The following is a 13,348-nucleotide window of genomic DNA, read 5'->3' as shown; positions in this document are numbered from 1 at the left end:
CCCTCAACTTTACTGTCCAAGCCTGATGGCCTCCTCCAGGGCCGGGTCTCTCCTGACCACATGCCCAAAGTACGTGAGACCAAGTCTCGGCACCCTGGCCTCTAAGGAGCACTCTGGCCGTACTTCTTCCGAGACAGATTTGGTGGCTCGTTGGCCGTCCATGGCACCTTCGGTGTGGAAGAGCGATGTCGAGTAAGAGCTATCAAACGCTCAGCCAGGGCAGCTGGGCACCGTCTAGTTCTGCTCCCATGGCAAAGGAGGCAGCTGCTCCGGGCCCGGCCCCACCTCCCAGGCTAGAGCTTCGCAACCGTGTGTCTTCACCCCAGCTCCGTCCTTCTTCACAGCCCAGCACCTTTCCCCACCCTGCGAGCTCCTTCTCCACAACCGACCGCCCCCACCCACCCACCAACAGGGCTACAGGGGGCTGTGGACAGACTCAGATAGGACGGTTTGTAGCTTCCTTCCTGAGACCAGGCCTGAGAGCCCTTCACTACTGCCCTCAGCCTCAGCCTCCCTGCCTGCCAACCCCCTCCCCCCAATCTCTGGGCCACTGGCTCTGGGGCAGGAGATGAGGGGCTGCAGGTCCAGGGCAACCCTGAGGGTGCAGAGAAGGGGCAGGGTTGTGTCCCCCCAGTGGCCCGTTTATCAGACAAGAAAACGGAGGCCGTTGGGGGTCAGTGGACACCCCCAGGGCGAGGGTCCCAACGCCTGTGGGGAGAGGGGCTCCTGTCCTGCTGACTACCGGAGGGCCTTCAGCAGGGCAGGGGTAGTACAGACCCTGTCCCTCCCGCTGGCCTTGCCCTTTGTCAGCGCAGACCCCCGGGCTGGTGCTGGGGGCTCTGCCGAGCCCAGCCCTGCTCCCCACACAGGCGCCGGCTGCCAGAGAAGAAGACGGAAGTGTCTCCTCCTCGGCTGCAGTTTCCAAGGCAACCCTGTCGGAAGTGGGCGGCTGGATGGGGGACCCCACGCCCAGGGCTGGGAGCACAGCAAGCTCCCATCCCCCTCTGCAGATGCCCGGGTGAGACTTGGCCCTGCAGGCCAGCCCGCCTTCTGGGAAATTCCCTGGCTCCATAGCTGCCCAGAGCTGCCAGCAAGGGGTGGGGACAGCAGGGCCAGCCCATGGCCTGGCTGGCATAGCTAAGAGACCATTGTCCCCATGTGGTGTGGACCCCACAAGTCCAGGGGTAGAGGTTTGTCACATGTATGTATTTTGGGGGGACACAAAACCTCACACTCTGTCTCACCGGACAGCAAGGGAGCCCTCGGTGGGCTGAGATCTGTGGGGTCGGCCGTTTGAAACCGCCGCCAGCTCCTTGGGAGAAAGATGGGGCTTTCTACTCCGTCAACAGCGACCAACTCGGAAACCTGGTGGCGGCTGTGGCGGTGGCAGCGGCACTAAGACGCGGCACCAGCAGGATGGCAGACGGCATGTCCCGGACTGCGTCATTATCAGCAAGCCCAGAGCCCCTCTGCCTGTGCTGGGGTGCAAGTCGCCCTGGCACCGGGACAGGGTGACGTCCTCCTTCTGCTGTCACTACTGGGCCCTGAAATCTGGGACAGTTCACACACACGTGCCACATGTCCAACCTGGCGGCAAATGTCGGCAATGGCTACTTGGAAGCCACAACCCCAGCATTGCCATGGAGAGACTTCAGGCCACTCAGTCGGCACAGGGCTTCCCAGACCATCAGTCCCGACGGGAGCACAAGGCTCTGCCCCTGGAGTGAGCGGCTGGTGGGTCTGAACCACCTTCCTTCCTATTAGCCACCCAGCGCCGAACCACGGCTTCCCTCCACTGAGGTGTTGCGCGCAGGAAGGCGGTCCCCACATCATGTGTGTAGGGGGCTGGTGCCGGGCCTCCTTTCTCTCTCTGCCACCTCCCTGCAGTCTTTGTTGGCTTCTCTCGCGTGGGGCGTGAGGTGGCTGTCTTGCCGATCCCAGGAGTTCACCGGCACAGTCAGAAAGGCAGCTTTTCCCGTCCCTCGTGGAGCCATCTGAACAGACCAGGGAATCCCGTGCGGTTTAAAACCAGGGCTGTCGCCTCGCCATCCCGATCCGGTCTGCGTGCTGACAAAACCAGAGAAGCTGGCTCGCAGGAACAAGGGGATTCGGGACCGGAGGGAGGTTTATTGACAACGTGCAGCACAGCCTCGCTTGCTGGGAGCGAGGAGGCCTTGGAGCACTTGCTGATGAAGGTCCAGGGCTGCAGCCTCCAGATGGGATGCGCCTCGGTGTGAAGAAGGCCCGTCCCCACGCTGGACCCTACGGAGCATCTGATACACGGAGAAAAGATTGAAGCCGTCGGAGATTTCATTTTGCTTGATGCTCGAGGAAAAGCAGCGATCAGGAGCTCCACGGACGCACTGCCTTAGGTCAGCTGCTCTCAGCCTGAAGGTCACGACCCCTTTGGGGGTGGAACAACCCTTTCACAGGGGTCACCCGATTCATCACAGTAGCACAATGACAGTGATGAAGTAGCAACGAAACAATTTTATGGTTGGGGGGTCACCACAGCATTAGGAACTTACAAAAGGGTCATGGCTTGAGGAAGGTTGAGAACCACTGCCTTAGGTGAGCCTTCTGCACATGACCTCTGGAGAGCATCGCAAAGCGAGGAGCTGACTTTGAGGACCAAGGAGCCCCTGACTCAAGCCTGGCACCCCCACCACCTGGTGTGCAGAGAGCCGGCGCCGAAGGAAGAAGACTGGAGCAGAATCGGTGTGTCTGGATGACGGTGCCCCGGGCATTGACCGAACCACGGTGTCCAAAGAGCAAAAAGGAAAACAGATGTGTCTTGGAAGAAGTACAGCCGGAACGCTGACTTGGTCTCCTGTGCTTAGGACATGCTGTGAGGAGAGGAGCCATTGAAAACCGGGAAGGCCTTTGACAAGGATGGGAGCAAAAGGCACCTGTCTGGTTGAATGGGAAACCAGTGCAGTCTATAATCTCCCTCCCCCCCACCTGCACCTGTCACAACGAAAAGTTAAAGTAAAGAGAAATGGCCCCCGAACCCCCGTGAAGACACCCCTCCCCAGGACGCAAGCACTGACACAGGCCACCACAAGTCAGCGTGGGCAAAGTTGTAACCCCTGGCAGAGACTTAGGACAGGCGGCCCACAAAGCGGGGCCCACACTATGCCCTCTCCTTCCCCACCACCCAGTGAGAGAGACTGGGAGGTTTCCTTCCAATGTTCAGTTCCCCAAAGGACAGACCCAACTCGGGATCCATCGGGGCCTTGGGGAGGTGTCAGGAGATGGTTGTACATTGTCAGGCTCCCTGGAGAGCAGGCAGGACGGGGGGCCACAGCTGGGCAGGAGTGGGCAGCACTGGTCGGCTCAGAGCTGGAGGAGGCGCCCTGGGCCAAGGGATGTGGGCAGCCCCTGGAAGTGAGAAGATGCAAAGGGAGGAGCCCACCCACCCCTTCCCCCCCTCCCTCCCCTCCCCTCCAGCCAATCACTCCACAACGCCAGGCGCTAGCCCAGTGGGAGAGCTGGTCTCCGGGCACTCCAGGAGAGGATATGTTTCTGGGGTCAGCAGGAAGTCACCATGCCAGCTGGCCTCACTGGCCTCACCGAAGAGCAGCCCCGTTCCAGCCGCCACGCGGACGCAGCCCTCAGCATTCGGACTCGTGGCGCCCCAGAGGCCATGTGTTTCTGAGACCGCAACTCTACAGGACCAGAAAGCCCTGCCTTTCTCCCGCGGAGTGGCTGGTAGTTTCAAACTGCTGAGCTTGGGTCAGTGACCACCATACCCCAGGCCTCCCAGCCAGCAGTAGGGGCTGAGCTAGTGAAGTGTGTGAGCAGAGACGGCAGGTTAATGTTGCAGTGGGTCATTCTGCGCGGCCCGTGAAGCTGGGCTCTATCGAGGTGGCCCTTGGCAGGAGAAAAGCTCCCACGCCCCTGATTGTTCGGGTCGGCAGCTGGAAACCAGCTCTGCAGGAGAAAGATGAGGCTGTCTGCTCCCGTGCAGAGTGACTGTCTTGCAACCACCACTTGGGCAGCCCGGCCCGGCCTGTCCTGCAGGGTCTCTCTGAGCCAGAATGGGCTCAAAGGCAGGGAGTCTGGGTTGGTTTGGGCTCCTGATTCCTGCCGCCCACACTGTGGGAGGTTGTCACCGCAGCCTTGCACCGGAGCAGCGCCCTGGAGTCGGAATTGCCAGGAAGCAGCAGCACTGGCCAGGGGGCTAGCTATAGTGGGCGGGTGGGGGCAGCCTACCAGTGTGTGAGCTGGGGAAAGTTCATGTGACTTAGTGCCCCAAAGGACCTGCGGGCCGTCTGTGCAGACGTTCTGGGTGCCACGGGCAGTGCCCATGCCTGGCTGCTCACGGAGGTTGGCCTCTCAAGCCTACCCAGAGGCAACCTGGAGGAAAGGCCCGGCTGCCCTGCGGCTCACAGCTCTGCCCTGAGAAGTACGGGGTGGGGGTGGGGGCCCGAGCCAGCAGCTGTCACCAGCTTAGTGACAGCACAAAGTGTGTGTGGGTTTGGGGTGGGGGGTGTCCTGGCCATGTGACTTGTGTCTTATGACCAGAGGGAAATGCATCCCCAAGCCAGGGAAGCTGAGGGAGACTGGAGGGCCTGCCCTGGAGATGCCGGAACGCAGCTGCCCGCAGCACCCCCGCTGGTTGGCCGGACACAGCTGCCCTTACAAGCCTCTGAGTATGGGGAGTCCTGTGGCAGTAAGACACCGACCTGACATGCTAGGGACACTGTGCTAGCCACCATGCCAAGAGACCCAGGAACTGATGCCCTGCAGACATGAGGGCCAGGCACAGGGGAGGGTATGCCCAGGGCATATTGCCTGTTGCTCCGCTCTCCCTCGAAGCCCAGCCGAGCTCAGCACCCTTCTCAGGCCTCAGAGTCCTCGAGAGTCACGGCCAGCAGGGCCAGCGGCCACAGCCCTGAGGCCTGGAAGCTCAACCAGCCAGACTCCAGACAGAGGCGGCCGCCCTGGGGACTGGGCTGTGGGACCCAGTGCTGGGCGTCCGTCACGAGGTTGCCTCTCCCCTCTCCTGAAATTACCGCCTGCCCTGGCACTGGCCAGCCAAACTGCCCGCTGGGTAAACACTAGTCACCAGGCCCGATGGCAGCAGAGCAGAGGGCACATGGGCAGGGAGGGCAGAGCTCCGCAGCCCGAGGTTGGGGTTCGGAGAACGGCACCCCCACCAGTCTGGAGGCAGGGCGTGGTCGTCAGGGTCAGTCAGGAAGCGGCAGTGTTCCCAGGCATAGGGGTCATTTCTACTGTACCACCTGCTGGGGGCGGGGCAGACACCGCCTTCCAGCTGCCCGCACCTGGGCTTCTGCACCACTGCCCATCCTACTAGGCCTCCCCGGGGGACACAGCTCTCATAGGCAGGGAGGGGGCAGCGAGGGGCAGTCCTGTCCAGGAGGAATCTGCACATCAGCATGGGCCCGGCCTCTGGTGGTCAGGAGCTTCAGGCAAAGACGGTGTGAGGGAGCGCCAGCCCCCGGGGTGGACAGGGTGGGACGGCTCCTGGAGGGGCGCGCTGTGCCTGCTTTTCTGGGGGAGTCACTTTTTCCAAGAGGAATCCGCTGGCCGATTGATGAAGTGATGAGCACACTCCCCCATCACATCAGCAGCGCGGCCAGGAGCCCTTACCCAGAGTGCAGCTTGGCCAGCCCCCTGCCAGCAACTCGGCCACCCAGAGGGCAGGGGACACCCCCGTGGACTCCCGAGGCGTCGCCCTTCACGGGAGTGGAAAGCCTCTCTTTCCACAGCGAAGGACAGACCAAGAGACCCTACCCCTGGCAGCGATCCCACTGCCCTGCACCCAGAGGCACTGGGAGTCCAGGGGCTTGAGGGCCAGACCCTCACTGAAAGGCCAGCATCAGGACCCACCAGCCACTCCGCATGAGAGAGACGAGGCTGTCTGCTCCCCTCGGGGTGACAGGGGGTGACAGCCAGAGACCCAGTAGGCGGTTTCTGCCCATCCCGTGAGCCACTATGCGTCAGAATGGGCTCGAGGGCCCTAGGTTTAGGTTCAGAGGGCATGGGCAAGGTCGGGAAGGGGTCAGGTCCCGGCGGGTTCTCTCTCTCATTCCTGGGGGCCCCAGCTCCCCCAGGGCCCAGCCATGGCTCCCTCTGAAGATGAGCCCTGAGGCGTCTCCCAGCGACAAGCAGTAGGGACTCCCCAAGGACAAGCAATAGGGGCTCCCCAAGGACAGGCCACCACAACACTGTCCCCAGAGCCAGCTCCTCCCCCCGCCCTCCCTGAGCCAGCCACAGGGCGAAGGGCTCAGAGTCCATGAGCAGGCACTTCTCTGGCTCTGCAGGGCGCTGCGGGCAGACGGGGCGGGATGAGCAAGTCCAGGTTCCACCCGAAACAGGTTTCACGGGACACGGCAGGCAGGTCACGTTGCTCTCAAAACCTGATTTGTGGGCATTTTCCCCAAAGGCAACGTGCCCATGAAAACACCTGCCGCTGGACGGGTGGGAAGGGACCCTGGAGACGAGGGAGGCTGCCGACGGGGCCCTGGGTCCCAGGCTCTCACCCAGGCCTGTCTGCACCCCTCTGCCCCTGCGCCTGTGTGGATACCTTGCCCAGGGTGCTCATTGTCACTTGGAGGTGATAGGGCCCGCTTGGCACCCATGTGGCCTGCCCAGCGTAGCCCAGGGCAGGTGGCAGCCCCGGGGGAGGGGGAAGGCTAAGGCTCCAACACTCATTTCAGGGGACACGATTCCACCGGGGACAGACAGCAAGGAGCCCGGGATGCGGGAACGGGACAACGGCAGGCACACACTGAGGAGGAACTCCGGCCCCGGAGCCACACCGAGTGCCCAGGATGGAGCTCAGAGGACTTGGGGTGGAGGGACAGGTGTGGCACAGGGACAGGAGGAAGTGGCCTGAGTGACGGCCATCAAGGAGATGAAACTGAACGCCTGACCGTCCATACCCCCAGGTGTCCGCCCCCAGGATGACAGCGCCCCTCACGCAGCGCAATTCTAGCGCCAAGGGAAGTTTTCTGTGCGTCACCATCCTTGCTGTGTGTGTGTCCCCAAGACACCCAACCTCTGCGAGCCCACAGGACAATCCCTAAGCTGGAGCATCCCCGCCTGCTCCCCTGGTGCCCATTGGTCATCCTGGGTCTCTGTGCGTTCCTTTTTCTCACTGCCCGTGTGGGCTGCCCTGCACCTGCCTGTGCTCACCTACAGGGTCACTCCGACTCACAGTGACTCTACCAGACAGGGAACTGACCCTGCTTCCTACAGGACAGAGAATGCCCTGGGCACTTCCGAGACTGGAACCCCTCAGGGAGCAGAGAGCACTTGGCTGTCTTTCTCCTGCAAAGCAGTGACCTCTCCTTTCTCCTGACCTGCGGTGAGCAGCTGGGCACGTAACCCACGGAGACACCAGGGCTCCCATCATCTTGCCGGGATCTATTATGACCAAGGAGCCCCGAGGGCACCAATGGTTAAGTGCTCAGCTACCAACTCAGAGGGTGCGGGTTGGCAGGGAACCAGGGGCTCCGTGGGGACCGCTCTGGCTGTGTGCCCCAGGAAGCCAACAGAGCAGGAAGCGTCTGGCCAGTCCTGCCCAGTCCCACAGGGTCGCTGAGGGCCAGAGCACCCTGGACAGCACCTAGGGGGGCCAGGCAAGCTGCCTCCTGGAGGCCATTTGCTCCTGCTCTGCGTCCACACAGGACCCAAGACCGGAAAGGACGGTGTGCACAGCAGGTGCTCACAGTGCGGTGATGGGAGCCCCTCTCTCTGCAGACCTGGATGTAAGCAGAGTCCACATAGCGCCCACTCCCTCCACCCACCCGGCATCTGGAGGGTGGGATCAAGCATGGGTGGGAGGGAGCACTGGCAGGTCCCAGCCAGCAGGGGGTGTCGGTGAGCCCATCTGCAGGAGCACCCTTGGTCTCTCTCCAGCGTGGCCATAGGGCCCCCTGGTTGATTAGCAGGGCATGCATGCCAGTGCTGGGCCCATGGGAAGGATGCAGCCAGGGGTCCATTAGTCATGTCTGCCCAGGGGGGCAGGGGACGAGGGTGCATAGCGTATCAAGAGGCTGTGATCTCTGATGGAGGAACCTGGTAGAGGGTCCTCCACACCCACTCCCTGCCGTGCCTGGCTCTGCACTGGAAGGAGAGCAGGAACCGGCTCCTGACACAGGGCCAGTCCCCCTGCCCTGCCCATAGGCCCCCACCCAGCTCTGGGAGCAGTCACGGGCACCCTCCATGCCTGTCCCAGGATGGCTCTCCACTCCCACCTGGCAGGCTGCTCCTGCCCCTGCCCCTCTTTCATCCCACCCCTGTGATCAAGGTTGCTCCCACCCCAACCTAAGACACAGATGCTCCCCCATCCCCACCCCCCATGATCCAGACTGCACCCCCGATCCCATCCAGAGCAGACACCTCCCTTCTTATCCCACCTCCTCAATCAGGGTGCTCCCACCCCCATTCACGGCACAGATGCCCCCCATCCCTATCTCTAATATCCAGGCTGCTCCCACCCCCACCCAGAACATAGATCTCCCCCTCAACACACTCCCACAATGAGGGTGCTCCCCCATCCCCACCTAGAACACAGATGCCCTTCTCACCCCACCCCTATAATCCAAGCTGCTCCCACCCCCACCCAGGGCACAGACACCCCCTCTCACTCCACCCCTATAATCCAGTCTGCTCCCATCCCCACAACCCAAGCTGCTCCCAGCCTCCCCTGCCCCACCCACATCCCACCTGCACATCCACCTGCTGTCGCCACGACAATGAACCCCCTTCCAGGACCACCTCCCCCGCCCCTGTTCCCTGAGACATAGAAATCCTCAGATAGCCAAACATCAACCCAGCACACACACACACACACACACACACACACACCCTCCACCGAGGGCAGGTACATGGGGGCGTGGAGGCTACAGCTAGGGCAGCAGGGTGAGGGCAGGATGTGGAGGATGGGCTACAGTACTCCTATCAGCCTGCGAGCAAGCTGACCAGGGGCAGGAGAGGCACAGACCTGCCCCTCAGGGGAGGAACGAGCCATTCAGCCTGTGGGTACAGTGTTTGTGACTGTGTCTAGTGCACATATAGGCAAGAGTGTGTGTGCATGAGTGTTTGCATGTATGTGTGTTTGATGGGTAAAAATGCGTTGAGTTAGTTAGTTTATTGTGCCAACCCGGCCGATAAACACATGTGGGATTAATTGAAGGGCGGAGGGATAAATGGCTCGGTGAGCCTTGCCTTTCGAGTTCTCGGGTCTCTTGCTTTGTTGGTCGGACCAGGGTGCAGCTGCCTTAGCAGTTCCCTGCTTCAGCTTGCAAGGCTGACTTCCTGCAAGACATCCCCAAGGAGAAGCCACATGGACCTACCCTGATGCAGCCCTGGGTGCTGGAGCAGCTGTGTGGAGACCCCTGCCAGTGCTGAGATGCTTACATATTCACTGACTCGGCTTTCCTCCTGCAGTCGGCATCATAGAGTATTTTGTGAGATGGAGGAGGACTTTGTGGATTGGTGTCAGACATATGGGTTAATGTTGGACTTGTGGGCTTGGGCAGCACTGGGTTGGGATGTTTTCTTGATGTGCACTTAACCTTTATATAAAACTCTTTTACATAAGTTTGTTTCTGTGGATATGTTTCTCTAAAGTACCCAGACTAATACATGTGTGTACAAGTGTGTGATGTGTGCATGTGGGTACACATATGTGAATGCATGTGGTATAGTGTGTATATGTGAGTGTGTGTGCATGCATGTATGTATTGTGTGTGGTTTCTGTGTATGGGGTGTGTGTGTGTGTGAATGCATGTAAGTGTGTGTGATATTGTATTTGTGTGGGCATGTGAGGTGTGTGTTATGATGTGTGCATGTGAGTGTGTGGGGGTGTGGTTGTGAATGTGAGTGTGTGTGGTATTAGGGGTGTGTGTGGTCGTGTGTGAGTGTGAGCTGTGAGTGTATGAGTGTTCATGTGGACATATGCACGTGTCAGTGTGTGTGTGTGTCCCTGTAAGCGTGAGCTGAATGTGCATGCATGAGTGTGTGAGTGTGTGCATGCAGGCATGTACGTGTATCGGTGTGTGTGCCTGTGAGCGTGAGCTATGAGTGTGTGTGCACGAGGGAGTGTGTGCATGTGAGCGTGAGCTATGAGTGTGTGTGCATGTGAGCATGAGCTATGGGTGTGAGTGCATTAGGCAGTGAGTGTGTGCATGAGCTGTGAGTGTGGGTGCATGAATGAGTGAGCATGTGCCTGTGCGCGTGCGTACATGCCTGAGTCCAGAGCAGCACTCAGCCGGAGGAGCCCTCCCGGGTAAGGATGCTTGGCCAGGGCGGCCGGCCTGGGGCAGCTCAGGGACAGCCTAGTGCTGGGCTTCCATGGCAGGCCTCTCACTACAGCGGGACTCCAAGTTCATGCCCACAGAGGGAATGGCCAGGATGCAGCTCTGCGCGTCCCACATGCCTGACCTCTCCAACTCAGTGGCCCCCACCCCCCGCATGCCTGACCGCCCTACACATGCCTGTGCCTGCAGCCCTCTGACCACCCTGGTTGCCCCCCTCCTCCAGCCCTGGGCCCCCACATGCCTGGGAGGGGGACACCTAGCCACCCAGCTTCCCCTCATTCTGGTGGGAGGTTTTGGAAGCCACCCTGGGCTCCGTGTCCCCAGTCCCAAAGCTCCTGCTGGCCTTCAACCTGACCGGTCGGTCCCCATGCCCCAGAAAGCCCTGCACAGCTCCTTCTGGCCTGCAGCGGACAGGGAACCCCTCAGGTCAGAGTGGTAGCTCTGAGCAGCACCGCCTCCTGTCCTGGGTGGTCAACAAAACAGGTCATCAATCACCTGTGGTCCTCAGGGGCCCCCAAGCCGGTTCTGACCTCAAGAACCACAGGAAGAAGCACTGCCTGGTCCGGTGCCCAACTAACAACCGTTGTTGGGTCTGAGCCCACCACTGCGGCCACTGGGGCCGTCCGTCTGGCCGAGGGCCTCCCTTTTCTGCTGCCCCTCCACTTCACCAAGCGTGCTGTCCTTCCCCAGGGACTGGTCCCTGCTGACAACACGTCCAAAGTGCGTGAGGGGAAGTCTTGCCCTCCCCGCTTCCAAGGAGCATCCTGGCTGTCCTGCCGACACAGCTGTCTGTTCTACACGTCCGCGATACGTCCAATATTCTTCGTCAACGTCCTAATCCAAGTGCACCGGTTCTTCTTGGTTGCCCGCTCCCTGCCTGTCTTTCACACGCGTGTGAGACCACCCTGGCCCGGGTCAGGCAGTGGTACCTCAGACCTGAAAGTAACACCCCTGCTCTCCGACACGGTCAAGAGGGCTCTGCAGCGCTGCCCAGTGCACTGTCGTTGAATTTCTCAGCTACCGTCATAACTCACTCAATTCGTGCCCACAGGGTCAATTCCACTCGTCCGGACCCCACAGGACGGGTAGAACGGCCCGCTTTTTGAGTTTCTGAGACTCACTCCTTACGAGAGCGGAGAGCCTCCTCCTTCCCCAGTGCAGTGACCGGTGGCTTCAAACTGCTGACTGTGGCTAGCCGTCCGACACATGACCCAGGACACCACCAGGCCTCCTCAGCTAGAAATAACATTTTAAGTGAGTCACTCTATAAATAACAGGAAGGGGTAAAAGCAAGAGTGGAGGCAGGTGGGCCCCCGGTCTCTGGCCCCCAGCCTGAGTTGGCCACTTCCTCCCTTCCACGCTTCATCCTCCTCATCGAGGGCGGGGTTACCTTCACAGTGGGAAATCCTGCTGCACCCAGGCTGTTCCTGAGCACCAGGTGAGCTGACGGAGCGCTGCTGCGGCCCGTTTCCAGGCCCAGGTGGGGATCCCACCTTCCTGGCTCATACCTCAGAGGCCCCGGGCGGCAGGCTCCGTCCCACTGCGTTCTGCTGCTGCAGACCAGGGGCCAGAGAGCCCGGCCCACACAGACCAGGGACCAGAGAGCTGGACCTACACAGACCAGGGACCAGAGAGCTGGACCTACACAGACCAGGGACCAGAGAGCTGGACCTACACAGACCAGGGACCAGAGAGCTGGGTCCACATAGACCATTGTTCCTGGGTGACCGCACGGGGGCCTGAGCCTGATCTGGGGTCTCCCTGGGCCCTCCCAGCCTGACCCCCACTGGGGGTAGAGTGTCCTCGGGAAAGACACGTGATCAGTCCCTCCCACTGCCTAGGGACCTCTGGATGGACCCAGAGAGTCTCAGGGTGGACCCCACCACCACCATTGTCAGGGAGCCTCAGGGCAGAGGCAGAGAGCCCGCCCTGACCCTGGAAGCACAGAAGCAGGAGGCAGACCTGTGGTTTCCTAAGATGCCTTGTGCCACCTTCACAAAGCCATCTGCCAGTGGGCAGGCAGTGCCCCTTTAGGGCTGTTGGAAGGACCCTTGGCCATCCTGGGCCCGAGGCTGTCAGCAGCTGTGACCCTCCCCTGCCACCTCCCTGGTCCCATGGCCCCGCATGATCCACACACAGGCTCACAGGCTTACTCCGCACCCAGCCCGTCACCCCCTGAGCTGCCAGCCTCAAACCCAAAGCCGTATCACACCCGTGTCAGTTCTGGGCCCTCCCCCAGGGCCCTGGGCTGGCCACCCTGGGCCCACAGGCTCTAAGCCCAGAGGTAGAGGGAACCCTGGTCTTGTATCACCAGCAGGGCAGCTGCCCGTGGTCAGAGGGTGCACTGGACACCAGTTCGTCCACCCTGACCACCCGGCAGAGCCTGTGAGGCATCCTTACAAATAAGCAAGCTTAAGAGCGCAGGACCAGTTGGTCACCCTGGTTCTCCTCAGCCCCCGCCCTCATCCTGATGCTCCTGCAGACATCAAGTCGACCGGTGCCAACATCGGCGCACCTCGGGTCATCCCCACTGTATCTGGACAAGCCCGTCATGCACGTCATGGGGTCTGGGTACTGGACTGCTAACCGCAAGACCGTTCAACCCCACGGCCAGTTCTCCTCAGGAGAAGGAGGCTGTGTGCTCCGAGAAAGACCTACAGCAAACCCTGCTGGGGCGAGGCTCAGCGCAAGAGTCGGCATGCACTCGGCAGCAGTGGGTTTGGCCTTTTTGGTTTATCGCACTCCTACCTCCCCCTCCACTACGAACGAGTCAGCTTTTACATGCACGGGGAGCCAAGCCACGATGGTGGACGCTTTGCTTTGGGAGGGGACTCATTTTGCCTGGGAGCGGAGGGGGCGCTTTGACTGGGGGGTGCCCTTTGTCACAGCGCACGATCTGGAACGGAACCGAACCCGAGATCCGAACCCGAGACATCTCCGAGGGATGGAAGACCCTCCTCTAGTGAAAGGGAGGCTGCAGGACCCCGGGTCCCCCCATTCCCCCACCGCCCCCCCACTCGGGCCCCAATCCATGCCCACCCCACCCCACCCAC

At 61.1% G+C, this 13,348-nt stretch overlaps 1 protein-coding gene across 1 annotated transcript in view; it reads right to left on the bottom strand.

The window, feature by feature from the left end:
• Window positions 1–13,348, bottom strand: part of JPH3 (junctophilin 3) — a 37,781-nt gene that overhangs the window by 10,147 nt on the left and 14,286 nt on the right. The gene's annotated exons all lie outside the window — the stretch shown is intronic.

The sequence above is a fragment of the Echinops telfairi genome, unplaced genomic scaffold (genome assembly GCF_000313985.2).
Source record: "Echinops telfairi isolate 266 unplaced genomic scaffold, ASM31398v2 ScPeMD7_2291;HRSCAF=2852, whole genome shotgun sequence".
Classification (NCBI taxonomy): domain Eukaryota; kingdom Metazoa; phylum Chordata; class Mammalia; order Afrosoricida; family Tenrecidae; genus Echinops; species Echinops telfairi.
This window is presented reverse-complemented; position numbering and strand designations above follow the sequence as displayed.